The following is a 26,539-nucleotide window of genomic DNA, read 5'->3' on the forward strand; positions in this document are numbered from 1 at the left end:
TCATGGAGGAATTAACACCTGCCTCTGAGGATTTTAGAGAAAACTAAATGAATTAGTACAAATAGAGTAATAAAAACAGTGTCTGACATATATGATGTACTCAACCAAGTTTAGCAATAAATATTCTCCTGTGACTGCATTCTCCTCTAATGACAGCAAGTAAGACCCAGTTTCTGCACTCCCATGGTGTCCCCTTCTCAGCTGCTGGAGAGTGAGCTGGGAGAGCCCTCAGGTCCGTACAGCCCAGCCCCCACCCAGAGGCAGAGGGGTCCTGTTGGCTCTGAGGAGCTCATCTACCACAGAGCCCATGACCCTGACAAGAGCCACCCTTCCATCCTCCAGCTGCAGAGAAAAGCTGAAACTGATTTTCCCACCAGCAGTGAGTTACTTCACTCCCAAACACCTCCCTCCTGCAAGGCATTAAGGACACAAAGAGCAAAGCTCTACCCTCATGAAGCCTGCACTTTCACAAGGAGAGACATGGAATGAAAAGCCAAAAAAATAAATGAACACATAACACTGATTTTTGTGGAAAAGTCAAAGGATCTACAAATGGGTGAAAGTGCTAGTCTAACTGAACCCTGCAAAAACACAGGAAGCGTCTCCTATGCCATGTCTAGCATGAAGCCAGAGCAGAGTATACCAAAGAGGAAGGAAGGTAAAGCCTTTTCTTCAAATTCTTTTTTTTTTCATTTACCAAAAAATGTGCCATAGCTCTTACCCTCCAGGAACCTGAACTTTTGGAGGTGAAAGCCAAATATTCATATAAGAAAGCATTCAATCTGCGACCAGTGGCACTTTATTACAAGCACAACTTGTCCTAACAATGCTCCCAGCATCTGATGTCTTCATAATAGTTAGAAGTGCTCTACATTTCCCAAAGCACTGTCCAATTTCATAATTTCAAGTAAGACCTCAGGATACTTTGAATTAAGTTTGAGAAGTCTCACCACCATCTCAGTTTCAGGTAAGGTAATTAAGAATTTGTAGGCAGAAGGCTGGCTGAAGGAAACAAAAGATACTTGTTGGCGAAACTTACACTTGAGGTGACCCCTAAAGGACTGATTAGAAGAAAAGAAATGTGAAAGAACATTCTAACCAGAAGCTACGGTGATGCTACGAAGGAAGAAGATATGAGAAGCAAGAAAAAAACCCAGAAGCGTAATAGAATGTGTGAAGATGGTGACAACCCTATAAAAGAGACCAAACAGAAGCCGACCGCTGAAGCACAGGGAGCACCAAGTAGACCCAGAAAATACTGACTGGTGAGGTTAATCTCCCCACAGGTAGGGGGAGGACGAGGGGGTTCTAAGGAGAGTGTCAACGCCACAAAGACTGAAATCGCAGCATTTGAAAGCTAGAAGGAAACTGGTGGCCTATAAGGAAACCAGTTTTTCATGGAGTGGTAAAAGCCAGATTGTTGGGGTTTGAGGAAGGAGGCTGGGAAAATAAATGGGGGTAAGAGCTGAAACTCCACTCCCAAGGACTAAAGCATAATAAAGGGAAGAAGGCAAATGGCAGAGAGGAGGTGCAGCCTGAGACCATGATGGGTTTGTTTGCTTTCTTGTATTGTTTTAGGATGAGAGAGGCTTTTTTTCATGTTTCTAATACTAGCACAGTAACTAAAACCTCAGAATAGTTGTTACATAAATGAAACGGACAGAGAAAGGCCAGTCAAGAGACAATGAAAATGAAGAGACAGGAAACAGGAGAAATAGGATGGAGATCACTGAGCAAGAAGAAAGTCAGGCGGAGGATTCATCTAAAACCAACACTCCAATAGAAATGAAATACAGCCCACATATGAAATTCTGCATTTTCTAGTAATTATACTAAAAATGTAAGACATGGAAATTTTAATAACATTTTATTAAACTCAGTATATCCAAACTGTTATCATTTCGACATTAATGCAAACAATTGTGAGTGGGGCTTTTTCTCCATTGCCAATAAGGTTTTAATACTGAAAGCACGTCTTAACCTGAAGTAAGCACACCTCGGGCCCTCTGTGGCCTCCAGTGTTGGTGACTCCGGTGGCACCACACAGGTCTGAGGGATGCAAGTGTCCCCAGTTCCCACAGCAGCCTCTTCCTGCTCAACTGAAGGCCTGGCGGTGCCTAAGGGGGATGGCCAAGAATCTCTTACTTCTTCCAGGGTTTCCTCTGTTGAATTTTAGCATGAAGACACTTTTTCAGCCCAATCTCTAATTGCAGGAACCCTGCAGTGCTGTGAGCCAGAGACATCCAGGCTGGGCGGAAGGGTTTCCTGGGGACAGACTGAGGACTGAGAGGTAGATGGGTCTCAGAAATTCTGTGCTCTCATTTAGCTTCTTAACTTCTACTTTGAAGCTGCTCAGTCTTCAAAAGCAGAAGCAGAATCCCACTGGTCCTTGTGTGTGTCAAGGGGGAGATGAAGCTGTGAAAGGATAAAGGTTGTGTCTTTCTTTAACACTCATGTGCACTTACTCTAAGGGATTTAGATGCAGCCCACTTAGATAATCTTCATATATAAACTATATAGAGAAGCCAGGTTACTCATAAAACAATAGCAGTATATCCTGAAACATCACCCTGTCTCAATATGGACGTCTATTCAATGGAAGTGACATTAATGCACCATGTAAGACTGCTGTAAGGATTGAAAGTATCACAGGGCAAGAGCCCCATAAAAGTGGCTCTTGTTATCTTGCTAGACAAATTATATAAGCACCGAATTGATGCCTGATTTCATTTGGAGTAGCTCTCGAAGTCTCAGAGCCCAGGGAGAGGAACACTAGGATTCAGGTGCCAGTTAACAGAATTCAGATGCTAAAGGCCCACCTGGCACATGCAAAGTCCCCCCAAGTTCACCTCATGCTGGATGATGGGGTACTAGGAGAAGAAACTACAGTCCCTCCTTCCCCTGTCGCCCCACACACTTCCAGAGCTCAGAAATCACAGGCCCCTGGTTTACAGCTCAAGAAAAATACGTCTTAGTGATACAAAACGGAATACCAATCAGGAAAAGTTCAAAGAAAGAATCCAAGGACTTGGTGACAAATTTAATATAAGGGATTAACAGTGAGGCAGAAATCAGTACTCAATTCTGGATTTTCAATCTAAGTGGCAACAGAATCTCAGAAATGCTGGCAGGACTGAGGAGAAGAAACCATTCTGGGCGAGTGTGAGGTTAGTGCAGCATACTCAGCGACAGTCCTGATGCTGCGGTGAGGGCAGGCCTGAGCTATGAGCCCACGGTAAAACAAATATTCAAATGCAACTCTCAGTTTCAAAATAATGATAGCATTAATTTAAATTTAAATTGACTATGTCAATTCCTAAAAGGCTTAGTTTGGGGCTTAAAAATTTCTTTCAGAAGTTTTACTTTGCATAACATACATCAACCTCAGAAGAAACAGAAGTAAATGTTTAGATGAGAGACTATTACTAAAATTTCTTTGGAAACTTGAATTTTTCCCTTATATAAAATGTATTTTTTAGAGTTTGTGTTGCCAGAGTAAATAAGATCAAACCCCACATAAAATTCAATATGCAAAGTTGCATAAAAAGTAGGGGGAAATCAAAACACTCTACATTTTACAGTGAAAGTTTTGGTTTATAACTGCCCACTTAATGCAGTGTTTCCCTGTGTGAAACCAGTACTAACAACAGGAAACAGCAGATGTACATTTTCTCCTGCGGAAACCTAAGAACTCCTGATTTGCCTGTTGGTTTCATACTGGCAAACTCTTCAGAAAACTATCCACGTCCTTCTGGAAAACGCTTTAGAAGATAAAGCTGAAGGGAAACCAGGCCCACAAGGGTCCCTCTATTCATCAAAGTGAAAACCAGCCCCTTCAAGTCCTTGGCTAGCCCAGCCCCCAGCGAGTCGAGTTGGGGCACTGACTCTGCCCTTTTCCAGCCCACAAAATCCCACAACAGGCGGCACTCCTTAAAGGAGTGCAGCACCACAAAACTTGTTCTTCTGATTATGATCAGGTCTGCATCGTGCTGTTCTCTCCGATAACAGATCTGCTCGGGCAACAACCAGAAACGAAATCCCTTTCTTCCAGAGGTCCAGAGAGATTTAATTGCTAAGCCAACTCCAAATGGCACAGTATACAACTTCATTTCCAAAACCAGCAGGGTTTGCTCAGAAGACACAGACAGCAGCTGATGACAAATGCATGGAGAAAGTGTTTTTATTCACAAAATTTTTGCTAAGGAATCTGGGGGTGAATATCAATTTGCTAAACTAAACCTGAAGGGCAAGTATTGAAAAAGGTGAATTGTCAGAGGATTTTTCTAGACCAAAAAATACATCCTAAGATCTTAATTTCCTAGACTGGACATTGATAAATAAAAGCAATAATAATAATTAAATCTTTCTTAATCCATTGTATTTACCCCAAAATACAATATTGCAAACTCACACCCCCACACACACTACGCTGTTACACTACACTTCAAACTCCAAGTGTTTTCACAATATAAAAAGAATGAACAAAGGGGAGAAAACTATGCATTTATAGTCAAGAGAAACCAAATTAGTGTGCTGCAGACAGAGACATGAGAATGAAGGGAGAGAAACAGTGATTCCCTCCCCAGCAAGGCCAGCTGGCTTCTGAGGCAGGCAAAGTCATCACAAACTCCTGACTAAAGCTCTCTGCCCCAGGTTTCCCGTGTCTGCCAAGAGATAGCATTTCTACAGTGGCTACTTGGTGCTGACCCGGTTGGTCATACTCAAAAGTTTCCCTACTTGCCAACTGTACCAGTGGGGTGGGGTAGAAGACTAGGAAATTCCTCTACGCAGAGACCCACAGTGGCTGGCACTGGCCCCACGTCTTCCTGGTCAGCAAGGTCTGAAGGTCCCCCAGGAGATGCAGCCCACCCTCAGCCCGCCCACGAGGAATTCCCTCACAGGGAAGCAATGTCAGGCCGTGTCAGAGAGGGCCATGGAAGGGGCTAGAAGGTGTGGATGCTCACACTATGTCTGGGGCTGGGGTTTTCGTGTGGTCTTGGGGTGTCCCAGGATGGGCCACCGTGGATGTGTGTTCCATTCAGGGGGCTGGGGCAGAATGCAGACTATCTACCCAGAGAAGAGTGCTCCTCCCCAGGAAGGAAAAGCCCAGGCTCACTGTGCAGGGGGAAAGCACTGGCCCGGTTCCAAGTTTAGGGATTTATTCTTCTGCAGAGTGAGTTTCCCAGAAGGGAAAAAGGCACTGTAATCTTGGGTGACTCTGTGTTCTGAAGCTGTAACTTTTCTTAAAAGTACAATTTTAAAATTATGCCTTTTCTTATCTCCATTTTACTTATCTTTATTTCTTCTACCCTACCTCATTCTCAGGTGGAAAAGTATCTGAAAAATTCAATTTATCCTCCAAAGTGTATACCTTAAGGAAAAGGCCACTCTCCCTACAATCTGACCAAATACTGTTTTAATCCACAATATAAAAAGTAGCTCACTTATATCTTTAGAAAGAGGATTCAGGCAAATATAAATAATTGTAAATCCCCAAAACTGTTAATTATAAAGACAATATTCAACAATGCTTGATTTGGCTTTAGATCACTAACTACACAAACATTAAAAAGACAATACAACTGAGATTTGACTTAACTCTCCTCAGTTCTTAAAACTCAAAAGGGTGTTCAATTGAACTTTTTTTTTTGCAGGTAGGAATAGATAATTCACCAAAGAAAAAATGTAAATCAATAATTATATAATCAAAAAGCAAAAAAAAGAGAGAAATTCTTTGTCCCTGGAAGTGTCAACTTTTAAAAACGACAGAATGACATGGAAGTGCGGCGAGAGAGGAAAGGTGCACACGGAGCAGGTTTACAAAGCTGAGTTCCAGGTGCACTCACAGCCTGGGCAGGGACCCACTTCTGGGACTCTGGCCGAGGGGGAAACCAGGATGCTTATCACTGCATTCCTCAAAACAGGCAAGCGGGGCCAGGGGGAGGCTGGGGATTTAGCTCAGTGGTTTCGCTGCCTGCTGCAAAGTGCAAGGACCCAAGTTCGATCCCCGGTACCAAAAAAAAACAAAACAGGCAAGCGGGAAGCAAAATGAATTTCCAATACTGGAGGAGTAGTTAGATTACAGTGTATCTACATTTTAGGCTGTCATGGAGCCATTAAAACTGTATTTTTAACATTTGACATGAGGATTTAGTCCCTGGGACTGAGTGCTAGTCATGGGGACAAAACACCCAACACCCACAATTTAAAGGAAGAAAGGTTTATTTGGGACTCAGGATTTTAGTGTGTGGTAGGCTGGCTCCAAAGCAGAAATGGCATGGCCAAGGGGCATGGCGGAAGAGGGCTGCTCACATCATGGCAGCCAGGAAGCAGAGAGGGAGGGAGGAGCCAGGGAGGAGAGGCCCCTTCTGGGTCCCACTCTAGTGACCTCTCTCCTGACCAGAACTCACATCCCACCAGCACGCTCGCTGGCACAGTGCCCCTGTGATCCAGCTGCCCTCCAGCCTTGCCTCTGGGCATGTGAGAATTTGGGAGGACATTCTAGATCTAAACCACAACACACAGGAACCTGCTCGCCCCACTATAATGTAAGTATAATCAAATACTGCCATATACACAATGTACTTAAATTGTGCTAACATATATAGAGGAAAGAGGGACACCTTTTTCTGTAGTTTTAGTGAGATTACAAATAATTTTCTTTACCTTTTGATAGTCTACTTTTGAATTTTCCAACAAATATGAATATGACCAGAAAAAAAATTACTAAAAATTTACCTTTGACATGAAAGGTGGTTCCTACCATTTATCCCAATAAGTAGCTATCTCTGGGGTGCTCATTAGTCAGGTGCAAGGAACAAGAACCTCCTCCAATAAACTAAAGAAAAAGGATTTACTAGAAAGATACTGGGTAGCTCATAAAACCGAACAGGAAAAAGAATGAGCCAAAGACGCTCTGGGGTTGCAGTAGACCCAGCATCAACCCTCCACATTTACCCCTTCCATCGCGGTGCTGGGACTGACTCCTGGGAGAGAGAACCCCTCAGGCCTGCGGAGCAGAGCAGCGGGCGTCCAGATGGGCAATGACCAAGCCTGAAGGCTGCTGGGGAGAAGTGGCTCCTCAAAAGGCAGTCAGTTAGCAAAGAGGAAGGAAGTGAGCCTCATGAGATGACTGGAAAATGAATACTGGACAAAGATGAAGGAAAAAAGTAAAAACACTAGCAAAATACCAACTCCCAAACCACACGCTCTTCAATATGTAATGAGAGGAGAACATAGGCCAGCAAGTATGGAGAAAACAAAGGGACATCTCTCAAGACAGACGCCATGGGGTGAAAGGCCTTTGACAGTTTGGGCTGTGTTCTTCCCGACCCCTCTCGCTCCCACCAATCCCCTCAACCTCAAAGCCAGGTGCAGCACCAGGCCGGGAAGCCTCACCACAGCGCACCGAGAATACTCACTCGACAGGAGAATAAAACCCTCCGGACCACCCCGGAGGACAAAGGACAGACTCCCGGTCTCTTAATCTGTCACTAAAAGCTTGATTTGTGTTTTCTTCTGAGGCAATCAGAAAGCTATTTTTGCTAAAAATAAACAAACACATACACACACACACACAGTAACTCTCCACTTGGGGGTAACTATAGCAGGTTAAAGCTTGACATCTCTGCCTTCATTCGTATCCGTCTGCTTTGTTATCTTAAAACGCTGGGAGATCCCTGCTCCGCTCCAACACAGGCATGCACATCATTCAGGGTGTGTCTGTCTACAAACTAGGAAGTCAAGGTTTCTTAGCTCTGAATTACCTAACCTATCCTGTCCCCCTTCAAGACTGAGGGCACCGGGATCTGGGAAGCAAAGGTATTCTCAGTCGCAGCTACACTCACCCACCACCCTTCTCCATCCTGTTCCAGACCCCCTCGAGTGGCATCCAGGAGCCTCTAGTCCTTGCCTTAGACTGGCAGTCACTTTGGATTCCAGCAAGGTCTCCACAGAGCGGGGCACAGCCTCCAGCGCACTCTCCCGCTCCCCAAATCCCACACCCATGAGCAGAGGAGCATTTCATGGAAACCGGACTGTCCCTCAAGCCATAAGATTCCTCTGGAGCCACCGTGGAGAACCGGAACTGAGAAGGGGGGTGAGCCTGTCCAAGCCAGCTCGGCCCTCGGCGTCCGTCCCCCACCAGCTCCGCTTCCCAGGCCCAAGTCTCTCCCTCAGTTTTACTTCCTAACTAAAGCGTGGCCTGCTTTCTCACACTTCCCAATCTAGCTCTTAATTTCTACTATCTCTGGGTCCAAGGACACCACACCCAGTCACACTGTCGATGCATCACTGTGGGATACATTTCTGAGATGCCACTTGGTAAACGATACATCTGCATCATTATCCTTGATCTGTACTTTTAATACAGCATTAAATACAGAAGAGCAAAACTTTAAGAATCATCTTTAAATGTCATGCCAGATTGGGGAAACAGAAAACAAAATTTCATATATTTTCACTGCTTTTAAATTTTTTAACCTGTTTTCCATAAACACACATGAAATTTCATAGTGAATCCAAGTACACAAAAAAGAGAAAGAAAAGGAGAAAGAGAAGAGGGGTAGGGAGCTCTCTGCTCTCATATCAACTACTTCTGGGGACTGGTTATTCATTAACAAGGATTGATGTTTGTATGGGAAAAGTGGAATCAATTCAATTTTGACTCATCCTTCTTGAAAGCTACTACAGATAAGTGTTTATTCTTTGTACATCCTTGGGGGAAAGATGTCTTTTTTCTTTGCATAGGTTACATCCCAAATACCAACTGTTGGTAAACACAATTCAGATATGGAAGGATTTTGCACTACTTGTAGTGACGGGAGCACATTACAGAGGAAAATCATCCTTGAAACGCAAACCGAAAAACGTGAGCTCCTGGTTAATGACTGTCAAAAGCTGCTAGACAAGAACAACTGTATTTAAATATACTTGTTTATTCCATTAAACACAAAAGATCCCCGCTATACATATGTGTAATTCTGCCTTCTGCTCTGCACCCCACAGAACACATTTAGAAACTTAATTCTTCTTTCTCCTCTCTTTCCACTCCCATGGCCACAGGAGCACCAAGCCAAGTCTGCCTCACTTCATGCATAAAGCATCAGCCCTTACCAGGCCTCTCTGGTGCTTCCATCTCCACAGACCACCCTGCACTTGTCCTGAGAGCACATTTCCATGACAGCCCTCCAGACACCTCAACACCACAGCTAAGGAGCAGAGGTGGACGTGGACGGGCTCAGGTGAGGTCACCAGGGCAGACTCCACACAGGAAGTGGCCCTTGGTTAAGCTGAGACCCAAAGGTAGCAGGTGCGGAGGAGTCCGGGTGTGCCGGGAGGGTGGCACAGGCCTGAGTGGCAGCTCTGGGGCCAGGGTGGAGAGCAGGAAGTGGATTTTCAGCAGGTCCACTCACAATTCCTCCAAGAAGCCGGCAGCTCCCTGCAAGCCCTCTCCCAGCAAGCTGCCCTTCTCTGTCGCCTGAGCCTACCTGCTCCGCGTTTTCCCACCACTCCACCCCCAAGACCCAGGAGCCCCTGTGACAAAGGACACTCACCAGAGACACCACCCCTGCTTCTGCGCCCACAGGCTTCCCGTTTCACTCCTGTGGCCTCTACTGCACTGGGCCGCGAGGCTTCCAGCCTCTCTGACCAGCCCCCAGCTGTGGAGGACCAGGTCTGTCTCTCCACCATATCTCGTCCTCCGAGGCCGTGCAGGATGGACGGGCTGACTTCCCACTGAGGAAATGATACTGCAGAGACCAAACCAGCAAGAGATCTCGGCTTTTCTTTTGCATTTGGCCACACTGGCCATTTAAAAGGTCTTTGGGGGTGGGGGCTACTGGGGATCGAACTCGGGACCTTGTGCTTGCGCGGCAGGTGCCGGAACCACGGAGCTAAATCCCCGGGCCTGAAAGGTCTTTTTGAGTCAAGTGCCTACTCTGTGCTGCACGGACAAGGCCCTGCTGGAACACAGGATGACAGAAACCGGAAAGCCTTGGCTCCCGTGCTGTGCGAGACCGTGAAGCTCCTGGGGCTGAAGCAGCTGAGACCGGCCTCTGAGGAAGCCAGGGCTGGACTGGGACCAACACAGGGGCCTGGACGAGGCCACGCACTGCTGCCAGAGCCTGATCCAATGGGAAGGAAAGTCATGGAAATTAGCTCCCACTGCCCGAGGTGGTCCAAGCCCCGTCAGCCCTCCTCTGAATACGGGGCTCCCTGGCAGTTTCTGAACCTCATTCCCTGCAGTGTGGCCTCAAGACAGCAGCAGGACCCAGTCCAAGAGAAGCCAGACTGTTGGGAGCAATGCTACGTAATTCTAGGGAAAAATCTTTTGAGTAAGCCTAGTTCTCCTGCCTACAGACCAGCCACGACATTCCAGACATAATTGCATTTTGGCCTCTGGTCACAACTGAGACCTCAGTGATCCCCAGATGCTGTAATCTCCAGGAAAAGACCACACCTGCAGGAGACGCTAGGGAGGAACCAAATCTTCATCTGCATAGTTCCTCATTGTCCTTAGATTTCCACTGCCCCTCCCCCAGTCTTTTTACACCTTGTTCATCCCAATGTAAAGTACTGAACTCTGCATTTTCACTTGTTACATCTGTTTCCCCACGTACTGAATAAAAAGTGCTGCAAGCTAGGGGGCTTTTGTCTTTGCCACCCAGAGCAGCACTGATCAGACCCAAAGCTCAGCTTCTTCGCAGTCTCATTTGTCTACCTTTCCTGTAATTTGCCGTGTGCTGCCGTGGCTCGAAGGAGACTAGGACTTACTCTCTCCCACAAGTCCCTGGATGTCCACACAGCCACACGGTTCCCGTCCAGTCTGCTCTGCCCTTGTCATCCACCACCCATGCTCGTGCAGCTCTGGCCCAGCTCCTGGTCCTCTCCAGCCACTTCTGACCTCAGGGCCTTTGCACTTGCACCACCTGTGCTCTTTATTCAATATCCACAGGGTCCACTCTGTTGCCCACTTCGAAGTTTTATCAAGTGAGGCCTCTGGAGCCTTCTTTGATGACCCTAAGAAACTTCTCAGCTGCTCCAATGCTGCCTGCACCTTCCTCTGCTCTGCCTTTCCTCCGCCACACTTAGCCTCATGGACAGTACCAGGGTGATATTGCGTACCTCCCTGCTGGAATGTATGCTTCATCAAGAAGTAGCAGTGACAGATAGATGTCGCCTCTACCCAGGCAACTGTACCTTTCTGGTTTCTCAGCAGAGCAACTGGAGCTGTCCCATTCAGTTAAGCGATCGAGTTTTTTCAGCCTCACAGGGACTCGACACTGCAGTAAAATTTATAACAGAAGTGACTCTGCTGGAGACCCAGCAGCTGAGAGCACAACTGCAACACGCAGAGACACATTTCCAAAGTCTGAGATCACAACTGACCTCCACCTCAGGACAGAAGCAAACAAAAGGTACATTAAAGCAAAACCAAAAGTAGCAGAGGCAGGATGGACAATAAGGGACAAATCACACTGGGAAGGAGGCACAGGAAAGCCACCAGGACTGCGATATTTAAGCTCGTGTGTTTGATTTATTTCACTTAACATTATGGTCTCAAGGTCCATCTGTTTTCCTACACGTGACCCAAAGTTTTATCTAAGTACTGTATTCATTGCCCAGCTACACTGAAAATGAAAGCAGTAAATATCACAAAATAATGGACTGAAGGATTTTAAATTAATCCACCCGGGCCCAGCTGTCTGTCCCACAGTGACTCCCTGAACGTCAGATGCCCCAGCAGTGACATGACTGCTAAGAGAAACAAGCTGCTGAAAGACAGGATTCATGAAGGCAGCTTTTGAAGAACTACTTGAATCAGGCAAAACCATGTAATAAAACCTGTTAAGGTTACGACAAGTGACAACTGAAGGAGAAAAACACTGAAAAAGTACTTGAAGGTCACAGAATTAAAGAGAATGCGTGAGAAATTCAACAGCTCTAGAGCAGCCTTTGCAAAATGACTTTCTTCATGATCATGGTGAGACAGTCACACATCACACTGGGCTATCATACAGTTTTCTTGGACAAGATTAACTTGTCCAACCCTCTAAAAATGTTAATACTTCTCTTACTCTTTGTTCTTTCTAATGATTGTGTCACATTTATGACTATTTCTCAATTTTGTTGTAAGATAAAATGACCCAATTCTCATCACTTGAAGTTGTATTCATCAAGAACAAACCCTCCTTAGGCCCATTAACAAGAAATCTGGCTTCCCCATACAGATGGGATGGATCTCTTTCAGAGGGCCGCTGGCCCCTGTCTGCAACCTGCCCTTGGCTCCCAGCGACTCCATGCGTCTCCACAGGGGCTCTGGGTCTGGGATCTAACGCTCAGAGAAGGACACTGAGCAGCGGGGACCAAGCTGAGGCCAATGCTCAGCTCTCCCAAGTTTGCTTCCCGGGTGCCCTGTCTGCTCAGGCCCCGCCTCATGGTCTCAGGAATCATCTCCCAGATGCCCTCAACATAGGAATGTGGAGGTTAGGTTTCCAACTGTGAACTTTTGGGGGAAATACTCGAACCATAGCACTGTGGTACCCAGGTTTACCCACAAAGTTTGAGAGAAAGACATAGTCAGCTATTTACAGTTTTTGAAGTCAATACTTTAAATACAGAAGCCAGGCATCCGGCCGCTCCTGCAGCAGATGCCTTTGCAGACAGTTACCTATTCACTTACTCTGTCATGAGTCACAGATCTAAGTTAACTTCATAAGCCCAGAATGCGATGGAGAAGTATTATCTCCCTCCTTTCAGGCAGGCTCAGTGGGCTGATAACACATCCATGGAAAATACAGGCGGCCAAAGGAGCTTCTGCCAATGGGGCCCTTCCAGGGAACTCAACAAAAATCACATCCTTTTTGCCTTCCCTTGCCCTGGCCATTTCTGAAAGGAACAATGGCTCCTTGAGTTAAAGGAATAAACCAAGCAGGTGAGTGCTCTGTTAAACCAAAACTCTTGAGACCAAGGTTTCTCTGAAAGAAGGTTTTATTGAGACATTATAGATGCTACCCGGTGAAAGGGCCATGACTGGGGACCCGTTCCTACAGCTACCAACATCAGGGCTGGGAAGCAGTTGGAAAACATCACTGAACCAGAGCTAAGAGCATTTTTTTTTTTTTTTTTTGGTACCGAGGATCAAACTCGGGTCCTTGTGCTTGCGAGGCAGGCGGCGAAACCACTGAGCTAAATCCCCGGCCCCTAAGAGCATTTTTTTAATCATGAAAACTGGGCAGAGGAAGAGATAAGTTGTTTACACAGAACTTACATTGGCCACAGCTGGGGGAGGGGATGTGAGGCAGAAAAAACTTTGGCACAAGAAGGAAGTCACTGAAAAGTAGCATCACTTCATGGCTGGCTGGGCTTGGCTGTGCAGAAAGTTTATATATAAAGGGCACAGGGGCCCTGTGTGGCCAGGATGGGACTAAGCCAAGGCTCGGACACACTAAGAGATCTCAACTGTCTTTCTGTTGGAAACCCACAGGTGTTAACTGATTGCCTTCCCTATCTCCTCCCTACCACCTTCCAGCCCCTGCCCTTAAGTTTAGGACATCGCAGAGTTTTAAAGACTTTAGGAATAAGTCCTGCAGTAGACTAAGAAGGGATGGTCCTCCTCCGTGTCAGTGCTGGGAAGGCTCCAAGGCACATGGGCAGGGATGACCTGGGAGGGAAAGGGGGGTCAGGAGGCAGGGAAAGAATAGAACCCAGGCCTCATTAGGCTTTGTTAAAGAAACTAATAGAGAATCTTAATAAAAGCAGCTTTTGTGTCTGCAGCTAGACTCAAGTGATTAGAAGGACAAAGGTAGAGAGAGAAAAACCAGACCTAGAAAGGTTCCAGGTAATGCAATTAACAGGAGAATTTAGCAGAGGAAGAGCTGACGCTGACAGAGAAAGCAGGGAGGAAGCCAGATGCAAGAAAGGCCGGGATGATCGCCCCTCACCCACCTGCAGTAAAACACGACGGAGACAAGGGGGCCCACCTGAAAGAAAATTTGCATTTAATATATTAAAATACACACACCTATACTTTTATGTATATTTTTCTCTCACTCTAGGGTCACTATGTTAGTGCACTAGATACACACGCATTCTTTTACTTAATCACTAAGTCTAAGCTGCCTGTCCATAAGCATCCCCAACGTATACATCACAAAAGGGCAGGAAGGAGTCAAAGGGCCAAAATGGAATGTAGGCAAAGGCACCCCACTTAGGGTCGAGGACAGCCAGAGAGCCAATCAGATGGGGACAGTTCCGGGGACCCACAGAGAGGGCGGGGTCACTAGTCCTAGTACAAGGATCCAGGGACTACGGCCCGGCCCGGGCATCTATCTGGACCCCTGCCCTCCTCACAGGGAAACTTCCTGCTTTTCCCTCCTACCAATGAATCACCTTCCTTTTCCAGCTCCGCCCCTCTAATTTGTTATTGATGCTGAGTTTGCATTGCCTTCAGCCCCTCTTCCCGGCCTCCTGGCCAGCTGTGCTCACTCGTGTGCAACAACCTCTTAGCCTACAGTTATGGGCAATGAGAAATCGGCACAGCCACACCTGGAAGTTCTGACTAGTTGAAGCTTCCTCCTACCCCGGCACTGAGGCACACAACTAATCCTCTCCAGCTGACCTCAGACCTGTACGCAGGATGCACGTGCACAAAGCACCAGGGTCTTCCCCAACTCTTCTCTTCCCACTTACTTTGTCAAAAGTCTACTGCAGTCATGGAGACATTGTTCATTCAATGCAGAGCAAAGAAGAACTCATGGGTGAAAGCAAGCCTTGAAGTTTGATGGACTGATTACTGCAGACAGATAATCGTTACAAACAATGTACAACTACTCTAACAGGGTTACATTTCGGATAGAGCTGTAGGAGTGCAAGTGAAACTGCCAATTCCCTTCTCAAGAGGCTGAAACAGACCATTTGTTTTAATGACTCGAGTTATTTTAACTCATTAAATCTAAAGAAATTAGATTACTGCTCCCAAATTTAATACACTAGAAGATGCATTTCAATTAATAGATTAAAATCCATTCAAAGAACGAAATCTATTCAGTTTATCCATAAAATTAAATATTTATTTTTGCTAAGAGTGCTGCACTATTAAAATTAGAAAAATGCCATTGTCTTCAATAAATAATTGTTTCAAACAAATTAAAATCTCATTAAAATGCAAACCAACTTTAACTGGATGTAATAGGGAAAATTTCTCCAAACACTGTGCACTTATCCATTGCCTTATCAGTCATGCTTATATTTAAAGAACGATCCCAGCATAAGAAAGAGCTCATCCTTTGTCACAGCAGGTTCTTGGTTGGCTGGGACAGAGAAGAGATTGTGAATCTTAAATACTAGCACTCCTCTCCTCCTCTAAGAAGAAGGTGTTGCCCTCCTTGCCTGGTGAAGAGATTAGGGTCTCCGTGCTCAGCCTGACCAGCTTCCCATGGTCTCGATCTGCTGCCTGAGACAGGACCTGCTCCTGGGCTCCTCCAACACTGCTTTTTGCTTTGGTGAGTTTGAGTTAGTCTGGTCACAATGTTAAAGAATCCTCCATAATGTCCCACTGTTTAGTGCACTGACTGAGATAATGGGTGAGACAAAAAGGAAAAGAGGAACTGACTTACAAACCACGGTGCTTAGCCAGAGTCAGAGGAAAAAAGGTAAGAAAAAGAGTGAGGGGACTGGGTATGGAGAGAATTTTTTTTCTGGGAGATTAGATTGAGGAGGACGGAAAAGGAAGAGGCAGTAATAAGAATACGGCAACAGAGGGCCGGGGATGTAGCTCAGTGGCACCGTGCCTGCCTCGAAAGTGCAAGGTCCTGAGTTCAATTCCCAGTACTGGGAAAAAAAAAAAATGACAGCGGAGAACCTGACTCCAACCCAAACCTCCTGATCACAACCCACCTGTGAAATGGCCCCAAGCATCATTTTTAACACATGCCCAAGTGACCATGCTGCAAATGTTCAACTGCTGAGATAATAATTCACCAGATAATATCTATATATAATCCCAAGTTAGATCAAATAACTGCCCCAACTATATCCAAATGTGTTAAACTAATTTAAAAAGAACCAAAAGTCAACTCAGAGCCTTCAGTGTTTCAAGAAGATTTTAAATTCTGTTCCCCATAACATTTAGAGGGTCATAATGAATGAAAATTTAAATAACATGAGGTTTTACTTAAAAGACACCTGGAAGGCGAGGTGCAGTGGTGCACGCCTATAATCCAGCTAGTTGGGAGGCTGAGACACGAGGATCACAAGTTCGACTTCAGCCTAAGCAATTTAGCAAGACTGTGTCTCAAAAGAAAAAAATAAAAAGGGCTGGTTCCACTGCTTGCCTCAAAAGCGCAAGGACCTGAGCTTGAACCCCAGTACCAAAAAACACAAACAAACAAACAGAAGGGCTGGAGATGAAACTCAGTGGTAGAGCACTTATCTAGTATGCACCTAGGGGTTCAATCCCAAATCCAATAATAAAATAAAAAGATGTGTGGAGTGTTGCAGTATTACATTCAACAGGCTGAAAACTGCTTCTAGGTAAGAATAGACCAAGAATAGCCAAGCTCAGACCCAGAACCCTGCCATCCATCATCTGGCCATTAATTTGCTCTTAGCTTTCTAATCTCAAGCAGGGTTACAGACTCACAGGCCCATCCCATCTGTCCGTAAGATAAACACCAATGACTGCCAGGTAAGGAGTGCTGAGAGAAGGTCCCCTCTTGGTCTTCACGATACAGGGAGTGTCCATGTATAGTCTTACATACACATCAAGTACAATGGTGCTGCTTAGGACCAGTCATGTCCCTCTCTAGCTTTCCTCCACGGCCTCTTTCAGGATGGGTGTGCACAGCTCAGCCCAGCACTGTGACATCCCCAGGTGGCCACACCTGGCCTGTGAGTGTCAGAAACTGGGCTGGTCCAAACCAAGTTTAAAAGCAGACACCTGACTTTAAAGACCTCATACAAAAAGATAAACTATCTCATTAGTGAGATGTATATTGATGATAGGTAAAAACAATGTTCTGGGCATATTGCTATAATTAAAATATAAACAGACACAGCTCCCAGCACATAGGAGGCCTCTGGGTCGGTTTGCCATGGCTCCCAGCCCAGAGGAGACTTCCAGGTCAGCATGCCACAGGTCCCAGCCAGGAGGAGGCTTTCAGGTAGGCATGCCGAGGCTCCCAGGGTGGAGGAGGCTTTCAGGTAGGAGTGTCTTTTTTCTTAAATGGAGTACTACACAGCCATCAAAAACAAGAAATTAGAGACATTTATTGCTAAATAGATGCACATTGAGGTGACACTCTTAAGTGAAATAAATAGGACACACATGTGTAAATACCGAATAGTTTCTCTCGTGTGAGAAACTGAAAGTGAAAATAAGGACTAAAAGGTATATTAGATAATGTGAAATAGAAAGAAAAGGGGCAAAGGGAAGGGAGAAGTGGGAGGGGTAGGGGAAAGGAAAGAAGGGAATGGAATTAATATGAGAAAATGAAAAAATGGAAACAAAATCTTTGTAAATAAGGAGGGAGGGCAGGGGTTGAAGGGAGGGCAGGGGAAGTGGGAAAAATAAGAACCAAGAGAGTATGTAAAGGTGCAAATTTCCAATGATCAATGTCATTATATTATACACCTAAAATGTACCAATAAAAGGATATACAAAAAAATAAAAAATAAAATATAAACAAACTATAAACAAAATATAAATTTATAATAAATATAAATAAAATATAAAGTATAAATAAAATATACTACTAAAATTAATTTCACCAATTCTTTCTATCTCTTTAGTGTGGCTAAAATAATCTGTATGGTCTAAATTTTTTTTTTGGTACGTACTGGGGATCAAGCTCAGGACCCTGTGCTTGTGAGGCAGGCGGTGGCACCACTGAGCTAAATCCATGGCCCCGAGTATGGTCTAAATTTTATTTCTACTAGAATACTGCTGGACAGGCAGCTATACTCGAACTGGAGGATAAAACTTAGACTTGAACTTTGGATCTTTTTGCTCCTTCTGCGTGTGGTGCTGGGGTTGAGCCCCAGGGCCTTGCTCACATTAAACAAGTGCTCTGCCACTGAGCTACACCTCCAACCCAAATTTCAGATCTGAAAGCAAGCTCTAGGCTTCAAATATTTAAGCATTTTTTGTGAGCATAATTTCTTATAATGAGTTTCTTGTAAAGATTTGCAAACAAGTTCAAGATCATGTCAACTCATGGAAACCCAACCCTAAATGTTTGACATGTAACTAAGGGCCACGCCACAGGGAAGAATTTCATCCTTTCATGATCAGGAAGGAAACCACCTGGCACTCGTGCCCTTTCTGAAGGCTGCTTCCTTCTGGCCTGCAGAGCAGTGGGGGAGTGGCTCTTTCCCAGGAGATCTTTGCAAGACCTTTCACAGAAATCAATTCTGGGCTTTGTCTATACATGACCAAGTGCATGGCTGACCCCTGAGCTCCGACAAACACACATGGGTCTCACAAATGCAGCCTGGGTTATTTTAATGAGTTAATCCTGATTCCAGCAAATAATCCCAGAGCCGAGAATACAAAAACAAATGAGGGCTGGGGGCATAGCCTAATGGTAGAGTGCTTGCCTAAGCGTATTAGTCAGCTTTACGTTTGCTAAGACCACCTATCTCACACCCACAACTTAAGGAAGGAGAGCTTTAACTTGGCTCAGAGTTTTAGGGGATTCAGTTCACAGTTCGCTGGCTCCAGGCAGGAAAATCGTGGTGGAAGGAAATGGCAGAACAAAGATGCTTAGTTCGTGGCAGCAGAGCAGTGTCACACAGCCATGACAACATTCGGGTCACACCTATAAGAGTGCTCTAGGCCGGGGATTTAGCTCAGTGGTTTTGCCACCTGCTGTGTAAGTGCAAGGACCCAAGTTTGATCCCTGGTACCAAAAAAAAAAAAACAGTGCTCTATTAATCCCCTCAGCAGCCCCAAGCCAATCAAGTGACAAATAAGCTTAACTGTTACAACTAGCATATGCAAGGCCCTATGTTCCATCCCCAGCACCAAAAAAAGAAAGAGAGAGAGAGAGAAAGGGGGAGGGGGAGAGAGAAAGGGGGAGAGAGAGAGAAAGGAGGAGAAAGAGAGAGAAAGGGGAGAGAGAAGGGGGGGGAGAGAGAAAGGGAGAGGGGGGAGAAAGGGGGAGAGAGAGAGAGAGAAATCTAGAAAGATTACACCCTATCCACAAGGACCAGGGAAAATCCGTGAGGGAATTGAGGCCTCGAACAAAAACCAGCATATTTTCTAGGACTCTTTTATTTAATTAGGTCTGTTCTAAGAAGTACGTTCAGGCAAGTGAGCAAGCCCATCATATGCACTCACTCTGCTTACATAGACCATGTCAGTGAGTTAACTCACTCACATAAGAAAGAAACCAGTAATGACTCTTGGTTCTTCTACAACACAGAACTTTAGGGTCTCAGAATGGGGTAAAATCTGCCAGACAATTACTTCTACAGAAGACTTTGAAAGAATTCAGCCAACTAAACTAGTTTTAAGCCTATGCAACAAAAATCTGAACAAAAAAATGAAATGCCCAAAGCACTTCAATAGCAGCCAAGTCCAAATGACAGTAAGGTATGTGGCAGAGCTTGGGCTGTTGGAGGCTTCACACTGAGCTAAGACTAAGGAAGAAAGGAGCACTAACCAGGATCCTAGAGTAGGGCCTGAGAACAGCTTTCTGACTGACTAAAGATTCCTGATCATTAATGACATCTGTTGATTTTAAACACGCCATAAAGTACCATCTGCTTTAATGTTCGATGATACCTTGTATTTAGTTTGCTCTAACAGAGTTCTATTTGTATGTAAATCACATTACAGAAAAGTCATGTTTACATCAAGAAGCTCAGCAAACTAAGGTGGGACCTGTAGTTCAGAGCAAATCACAGCTCTTTGGCCCCACCTAATGACAGCACACCTAGGTTCCAGGAGCGGCTCTGGAGAAGGGAATAGTAAACCCTGGAAGCAGAGACTTTAAAAACAAATTGAGAAAACAGCACTTCATGAAAAAGTTCACATAAAACTGCCTCATGCTCCAAGTATGAAGCCGAGTTAAAACCTGCAGAACTAATTTTATCATAAAATTATACAGTTGGAGGACAGGGAAAATGAATATTTTTATAGGGTGCTTTCCCAATTATAAAACTGACATATGACTATACAGTTTCCAAAAACGATGAGGAAATATAAAGGAGAAACTAAATATTATCCATAGAGCCAGCACCCAGAGATGATGGCCCACAGCATTCTGGTCTATAAATACATGCATAGCTATCTAGAAGCACAGATAAGATGAGATCATGCTACAAAGCAAAGCTGCTTTGTAATCTGCTTTTGATCACACAAATGTATCGGAGGCATTTGCATTAATAAACATAACAGTGTCTCAGCCTTTTTAACAGCCATGTAACATTTCTCTGCATGGTGTAGCATGATTCAGCTGAACAGCACCCTGAAGGCAGCTCTTCAGATTGTTATTATAACCCTGCTGCAAGCACATCCCCACATTTTCATCACTGCTCAGTGGCCCGATCATTCCCTCAGGATAAATCCTTAGAACTGGAATGGCTGGATTCTAAGCTATAGGAAGAACGGAACAGTAAACATCCCCCATCTGCCGTTCCGGATACGTTCACCAGTACTGAATGGTTTTCATCTTTAGGGGACATGCAGTGAGTGAAAGAGCAGGGTCTAGAGCTAAGTTCAAATCCCAGCTGTGCTGTGAACTAAGAGGGTGACTTAGTTTTCTGCAGATTTCTGTAAATTGGGGATTGGGTTATTGCACCTGCCTAAAGGGTTATCATTAGAATTAAGTGAGATGCTACAACATCTGATACAAGAGACATACAGTAAATGTAGCTCTTATTACACTAGAAGATGCTTGCCTGAAAGGTAAAAACAAATTTCATTTTTTGGTTTAATTTATATTTACTTGATTCTTACAGGGATTGACCTCAGATTTTTACTAACAACTTTTATATCCTAGGCCTATTTTTTAAGTAAAAAAATCATTTATAATTATTTTAAGTAAAACATCATTTACCAATAATGATTTCTGATTCTTCCCAGTTTACTTTTGTCTTGTTTTATTTTTTTTTTGGTACCAGGGGTCGAACTCGGGTCCTTGTGCTTGCGCAGCAGGCAGTGAAACCACTGAGCTAAATCCCTAGCCCTATTTTGTTTGTTTTGTTTGTTTTCTTTTTTTCTTTTGCCAGTACTGGGGATCAAACTCAGGACCTGGCACTTGTGAGGCAGGCGCAGCACCACTGAGCTAAATCCCCAGCCCCCCCAGTTTATTTTTATAGGATAACTTCATTGGTTAGAACTTCTAAAACAAAGGAGATAATAGTAATGGTCACAAAAATTTTTTTCATGACTTTGTGATAAAAGCATTTTTAAATATTTCAAACTTCAAAATTTTTTAAATGCGAGCATACAGACAACTTTTTCTATTTATTTTTCTTATAAAGTATGCTTCAAATATAAATTCTGTATTGTTTCTAAATTGTGGTATTCTTTTATGGGGAAAAGTCTCAATACTTTAAATTAAAATAATCCTTAGTCACTAAATTTAACATGTAATTTTAATAAAGACTACAGTAAATTTTATTTCTTTTTTTGGTACTGGGGATTAAACTCAGGTCCTTGCGCTTGCGCAGCAGGCGGCGAAACCACTGAGCTAAATCCCCGGCAGGACTACAGTAAATTTTAACACTGGGAATATAATGGATATTTTTTAAAATTATACTACTGTAACTTGCAAGGCAAAAGAAATTCAAAACACAGCAATATACTTTGTACAATGACTCAAAGTCAATGATTTTGTTAAGTAAATGTATATTATAAACAATAGAAAAATGTAGACCACTATTTGCAACCAAAAATATTGAGCCCTTTAACTTCAAAGGGCTATGTTCTGGTACTTTTGATTCCTTTATTTTCATCCCACAACTGCACTTAATTTTCAGAAGAAAGACTCATTTTTCACAATTTATACTCTTATATTCCCATGCCCGAAGAAAAAGCATACAATTATTTCTAGGTATAAAAAGCCTTCAGTAGAAATCTGGTCCATAATTGCTAATTCCCAAAACAAGGATACTGAAGTTACAAAACATTTAAAAGGTTTAAATGAAACAACAGAAAGGACACTGTATTTAAACTCTACACTACATCAAACATTCTGAAGGTCTTTCCCAAATCCTAACAAAATGCATGATTCCCCGGGGTTATAAATCTAGAGGCGAAATTGTAAAGCAGAATGAAAGGCATTCACTGACCACTGAGAATGAGTCACATCCAGGCAGGGAGCTGTTTGTGATTCCTCTCCCGTTGCCTCTCTACCCTATCACAGCTGGGGAAACTGCCAGGCCACTGGCTCCTGTCTCCCAAGCCCCCAGGAGCACTTCCAATGCCCAGGTTGCAAATGGCACCGTGGGAGCCACTAGTGACCTTAGTCCTCAAGAGAATAGGGGAAGCTGCGGGCCTTCCAGCCCTGCAGGCTGTGGAGTCTGGGTAACCAGACCCAGCATTCGGTGACAAGGTGCAGAGATGTTTAGCACAATCAGATGAGCTCCCCGTTCACTGCCCCCTTGGGACACTCCCCTGAGCCAGAGTGAGCGCTGCTAAGACAGAACCTGGCCCGATCCATTTGTTTTTGAAAGATAACCCTGCCTGACATCTCACAGAGTGGTTCAGCATATTAGAAATCTTTTGAAAGACTCTCTTTTAAAGGATTAGACTGTGAAAGGATGTGTGAGTTTCTCAGACTGTTACTTGTAGAATGATATTTTCTACAAACTGGGTGAGAGAATTCAGAAATAATATGAATAACCTCAACCTAGTCACAGTTCTGCCCTACCCCTGACTTACAACTGTACCATTATGGCAGTCACTCTACCACGCTGGCCCTTAATTTTCTCACTAAAAAAGCTGAAGTGGGACGATATGATCCCCAAGATATCTCTAGCTGTACAAATTGTACAGTCAGTGATTTGTTTACAAACCAGTATAATCACATCTCCCACTTCTTCCCTCTTTTCCCTTCCCAAAAATTCAAACCCACTCTTTCCAGAAAACCTAGAAAGCCCAAATACAGAAGCACCCTATTCTTGGGAAATATGCCAAGCTATTTATCTTTAAATTGCATTATGGCATTTGATCCCAACGAATAATCAAAAGGGATAGTAAGCACCATTCTTAAAAGCATCACAGTTTAATACACTGGGAACTATGTCTCTCTCCTGCACTTTCCACCATTCTAATATATATTATATTGTTCAGTTGCCAGGGCGCTGACAATGATAAGTCCTACAAAGCTCAGAGTATCTAGCTTTAAAACACACACACACACACACACACACACACACACACACACACACACACACACCCCACACCCAAGGAAGGAAAATCTCAGCATTACCAGGTACTGAGGCAAATCATATAAGACCCTAAAAAGCCCCAAATGGAAAACTACAAAACCAGATGATAAAGATGGTAAGTTGTGTAAACACACTGACATAACAAACAACCATATATGCAGATGGTGAATTAACTACTAGTTGTTTACTAAGCATTTATTTGTGTTAGCACTGTGCTAGGCATGGTAAGTATATAGAAATTGGAATGACTCAGTCCACCTTCTCCATTGCTTACAGTCCAGGTGGGGAAACAACATTAGAAATAACAACAAAGAGCACAAGACTACAAATAATGAAATGTTAAACTCTGCACATGAGTGGAGGAGGGAGTAGGGCAGATCAGATCAGAGCAGGCAGGGCAGCCTCCCGGAAACAGTTGCACCACAGCGGAGGACATGGTAGGAAGACAGGCACGCTCTGGGCTGGCAGCCTTCACTCAGGACAGACAGTTGGGGAAATCCAGATCAGGGTACGGAGTGTGAAGGAGGGGACTGGGGGCTGGAGGAAACTGTGCTCATGAAGGAAGGCAAGAGTAAAAAACTTGGAGCAGCAAGAAGAGGAGTCAGTCTTGACACGGGGGAAGCAGAAGCTGGGTGAGAAAAGGCACAATGAAGGGTCCCACGTGAGAGGTGCCACGTGAGAGGTCGGAGGGAAGTAACAGAGCTGGGGTGTCTCTCCTCCACTCTCCTCCTAAGGCCAACCCAACACAAAAAGAGCTCCTGATGGGGAGGAGTCAATATGCAGCCAACGAAGGGACCACCTCATCTGTAAACCTTGAGCAGTTAATTCAAATAAAGCAAAACTGAGTCAAGGCGAGTGAAGATACAACAGCAGAACAGAACAAAACTTACACAGATACACAGTTATCTGCAAGGAGCAGAAGTCTCAGCTGGAAGGCACACAACCTGGGCTGGCGGAGCTGTGGGTCGGGGTCCACAGCAGGTGGGCAGATCCAGGCTGTAAGGACAACATCGCTCCTGGGGGGGGGGGGACACAAGGTCACTACACCGAAGGTCTACCACCTGGCTTCGCACAGCCATGATGTCCTAACACAAGCCAGATCCTGTCACACAGAGATTCCTACGTGGGATGTGTCTCGACCACAGGATCCAGTGAGTTAGGTCAGAAACTGCGCTGAGATGTCCAGACTGAGCTAATGCTGATCCTGCCCCTCCTCCACATCCCGAGTGTCTGTACTTCAGTAAACAGCTGGCATTGACACCATCATTGGAAGATGAGTAACAACCAAGAGAAAGCAACCATGGACAGACTCACAGGCTGAGACGGAATGAGGGAGTGAGAAAGGGTCAGAGGGAAGCTAGCAGGCTGAGCAACAGAGAAATAAGATAGCACAACACAGAAAAATGGCATTAGGGGACCAAAGAAAATTCCAATACTAAAACCATGAACACAAGGAATTATTAAAACCATGATACTACTACACATCTCTTAGAATGGCTAAAATTTAAAAGACAGATAGTATTAGGTATTGACAAAGATAAGGAATAACTAGAGCTCACATACCTGCTGGTCAGAACATTAAATGGTACAAACTCTTCATAAAACTTTTTCTCTTTAAGCATAAGCATAAGCAAGCCATGCTATTCACAAGTCTACTCCTAATTATTTACTCAAGAGAAATGAAGATAGCCAGAGTGGTGACACACACCTGTAATCCCAGGTACTTGGGAGGCTAAGGTAAAAGGGTCACAAGTTTGAGGCCAGCCTGGGCAACTTGGTGAGACCCTGTCTCAAAATTTTTAAAATAAAAATAGAAAGGGCTGGGAATGTAGCACAGTGGTAGAGAAAGAGGGGGGAGGAAAATGTCATATGCAAATGTTCACTGGCAGCTTTATTTGCAATAGCTCAACCCTAGAAATACCTCAACTGGAGCTGGGGATTTGGCTCAGTGGCACAGCACCTGCCTGGCAAGCACAAAGTCCTGAGTTCAATCCCTGGTACCAAAAAAGAAAAGAAAAAAGAAATACTTCGAATGTCCATCAGTAAATGACTACCCTCCTAGACCTTTTCTATGCCCTTTTATAGATCTATACAGACATTTAGAAATAGGAATTATTCTAAAGGGTAAAAAGTCATAATAAAATCTGTAGTTATTCTTCATAAAAGTTATATCTATAATTTAAATCAGATTAAACACAGCCTATCATAGAACAAATTCAGGAAACATGGAAAGGGGTCAAACAGAAAAGAGGATAAATATTAATTGGAAATTACAACCAAAACAAATGGTCCAAAAAGAAATAAAATTAAGGAGATCAGACTTTTTTATATACACTTGGATTCTCTTAGTGCCCCAATATTTTTCGTCAGTGAAAATTGTATTTTATTATCCAGATGACCGTGATATTTGTGGGTCCACCGATAGTGTTTCCCAGATGGTCAGTTCCTGGTTATGTTTTAATCAAGTCTTAGTTGAATTGAATCTGAAAACTTAAGATTCCTCTTCACAGACACACAATCAAAACAATTTTTTTTCTTCCTTTAAAGCCGTTTATTAGCCAGGCATGGTGGAGACACCTGAATCTCTTTACTCTGAGATGACGAGACAAGTTTGAGCCCAGCCTGGGCAACTTAGCAACTTTGACCCTGTCTCAAAATACACACTAAAAAAGGGAGGGGATGTAGCAGTGCAAAGGCCTGGGTTCAATCCCCAGGACTGTCTCCCAAAAGCCATTTACTAATAAAGCAGTAGATCATAAATTTATAAATCTCTGAAGCAATTCCCAACCACCAACACTCCTCCCAGAAAATGATATTGAGCAAAATGAAATGATCTTTCACTGTGCTTCAAGTCTGAGTAACACTGGCCATAAACCAGGTCAAAGCAACTGCAGCCTCATCTCAACAGAGATTAGAAAACACCATGCAAAGGAGAGTCTGAAGGGCCTGGCCCCAGCCTGTGGCACGAGTGTGGGCACCAGGGGAGGAGGACGAGGACAGGACGTCCCCAGGTGCCGGCCATCGCAGCAGGCGACTGTGCCCGACTGCAACTCCAGCCCTGGTTACTGAGCGAGGGACGAGCTCGCCGGAAGCAGAAGGGGACAGGTCAGGCCCGGTGGGAAGAGGAGGAGGCTAGGCC

General features: G+C 44.4%; 1 protein-coding gene across 10 annotated transcripts in view; it reads right to left on the reverse strand.

The window, feature by feature from the left end:
* The window catches only part of Hecw2 (HECT, C2 and WW domain containing E3 ubiquitin protein ligase 2), a 356,226-nt gene that overhangs the window by 215,140 nt on the left and 114,547 nt on the right, over positions 1-26,539 (reverse strand). The gene's annotated exons all lie outside the window — the stretch shown is intronic.

Source organism: Heterocephalus glaber, unplaced genomic scaffold (genome assembly GCF_053883595.1).
Source record: "Heterocephalus glaber isolate CG9 unplaced genomic scaffold, H.glaber_assembly_v1.0 deba00001779, whole genome shotgun sequence".
NCBI lineage: Eukaryota > Metazoa > Chordata > Mammalia > Rodentia > Bathyergidae > Heterocephalus > Heterocephalus glaber.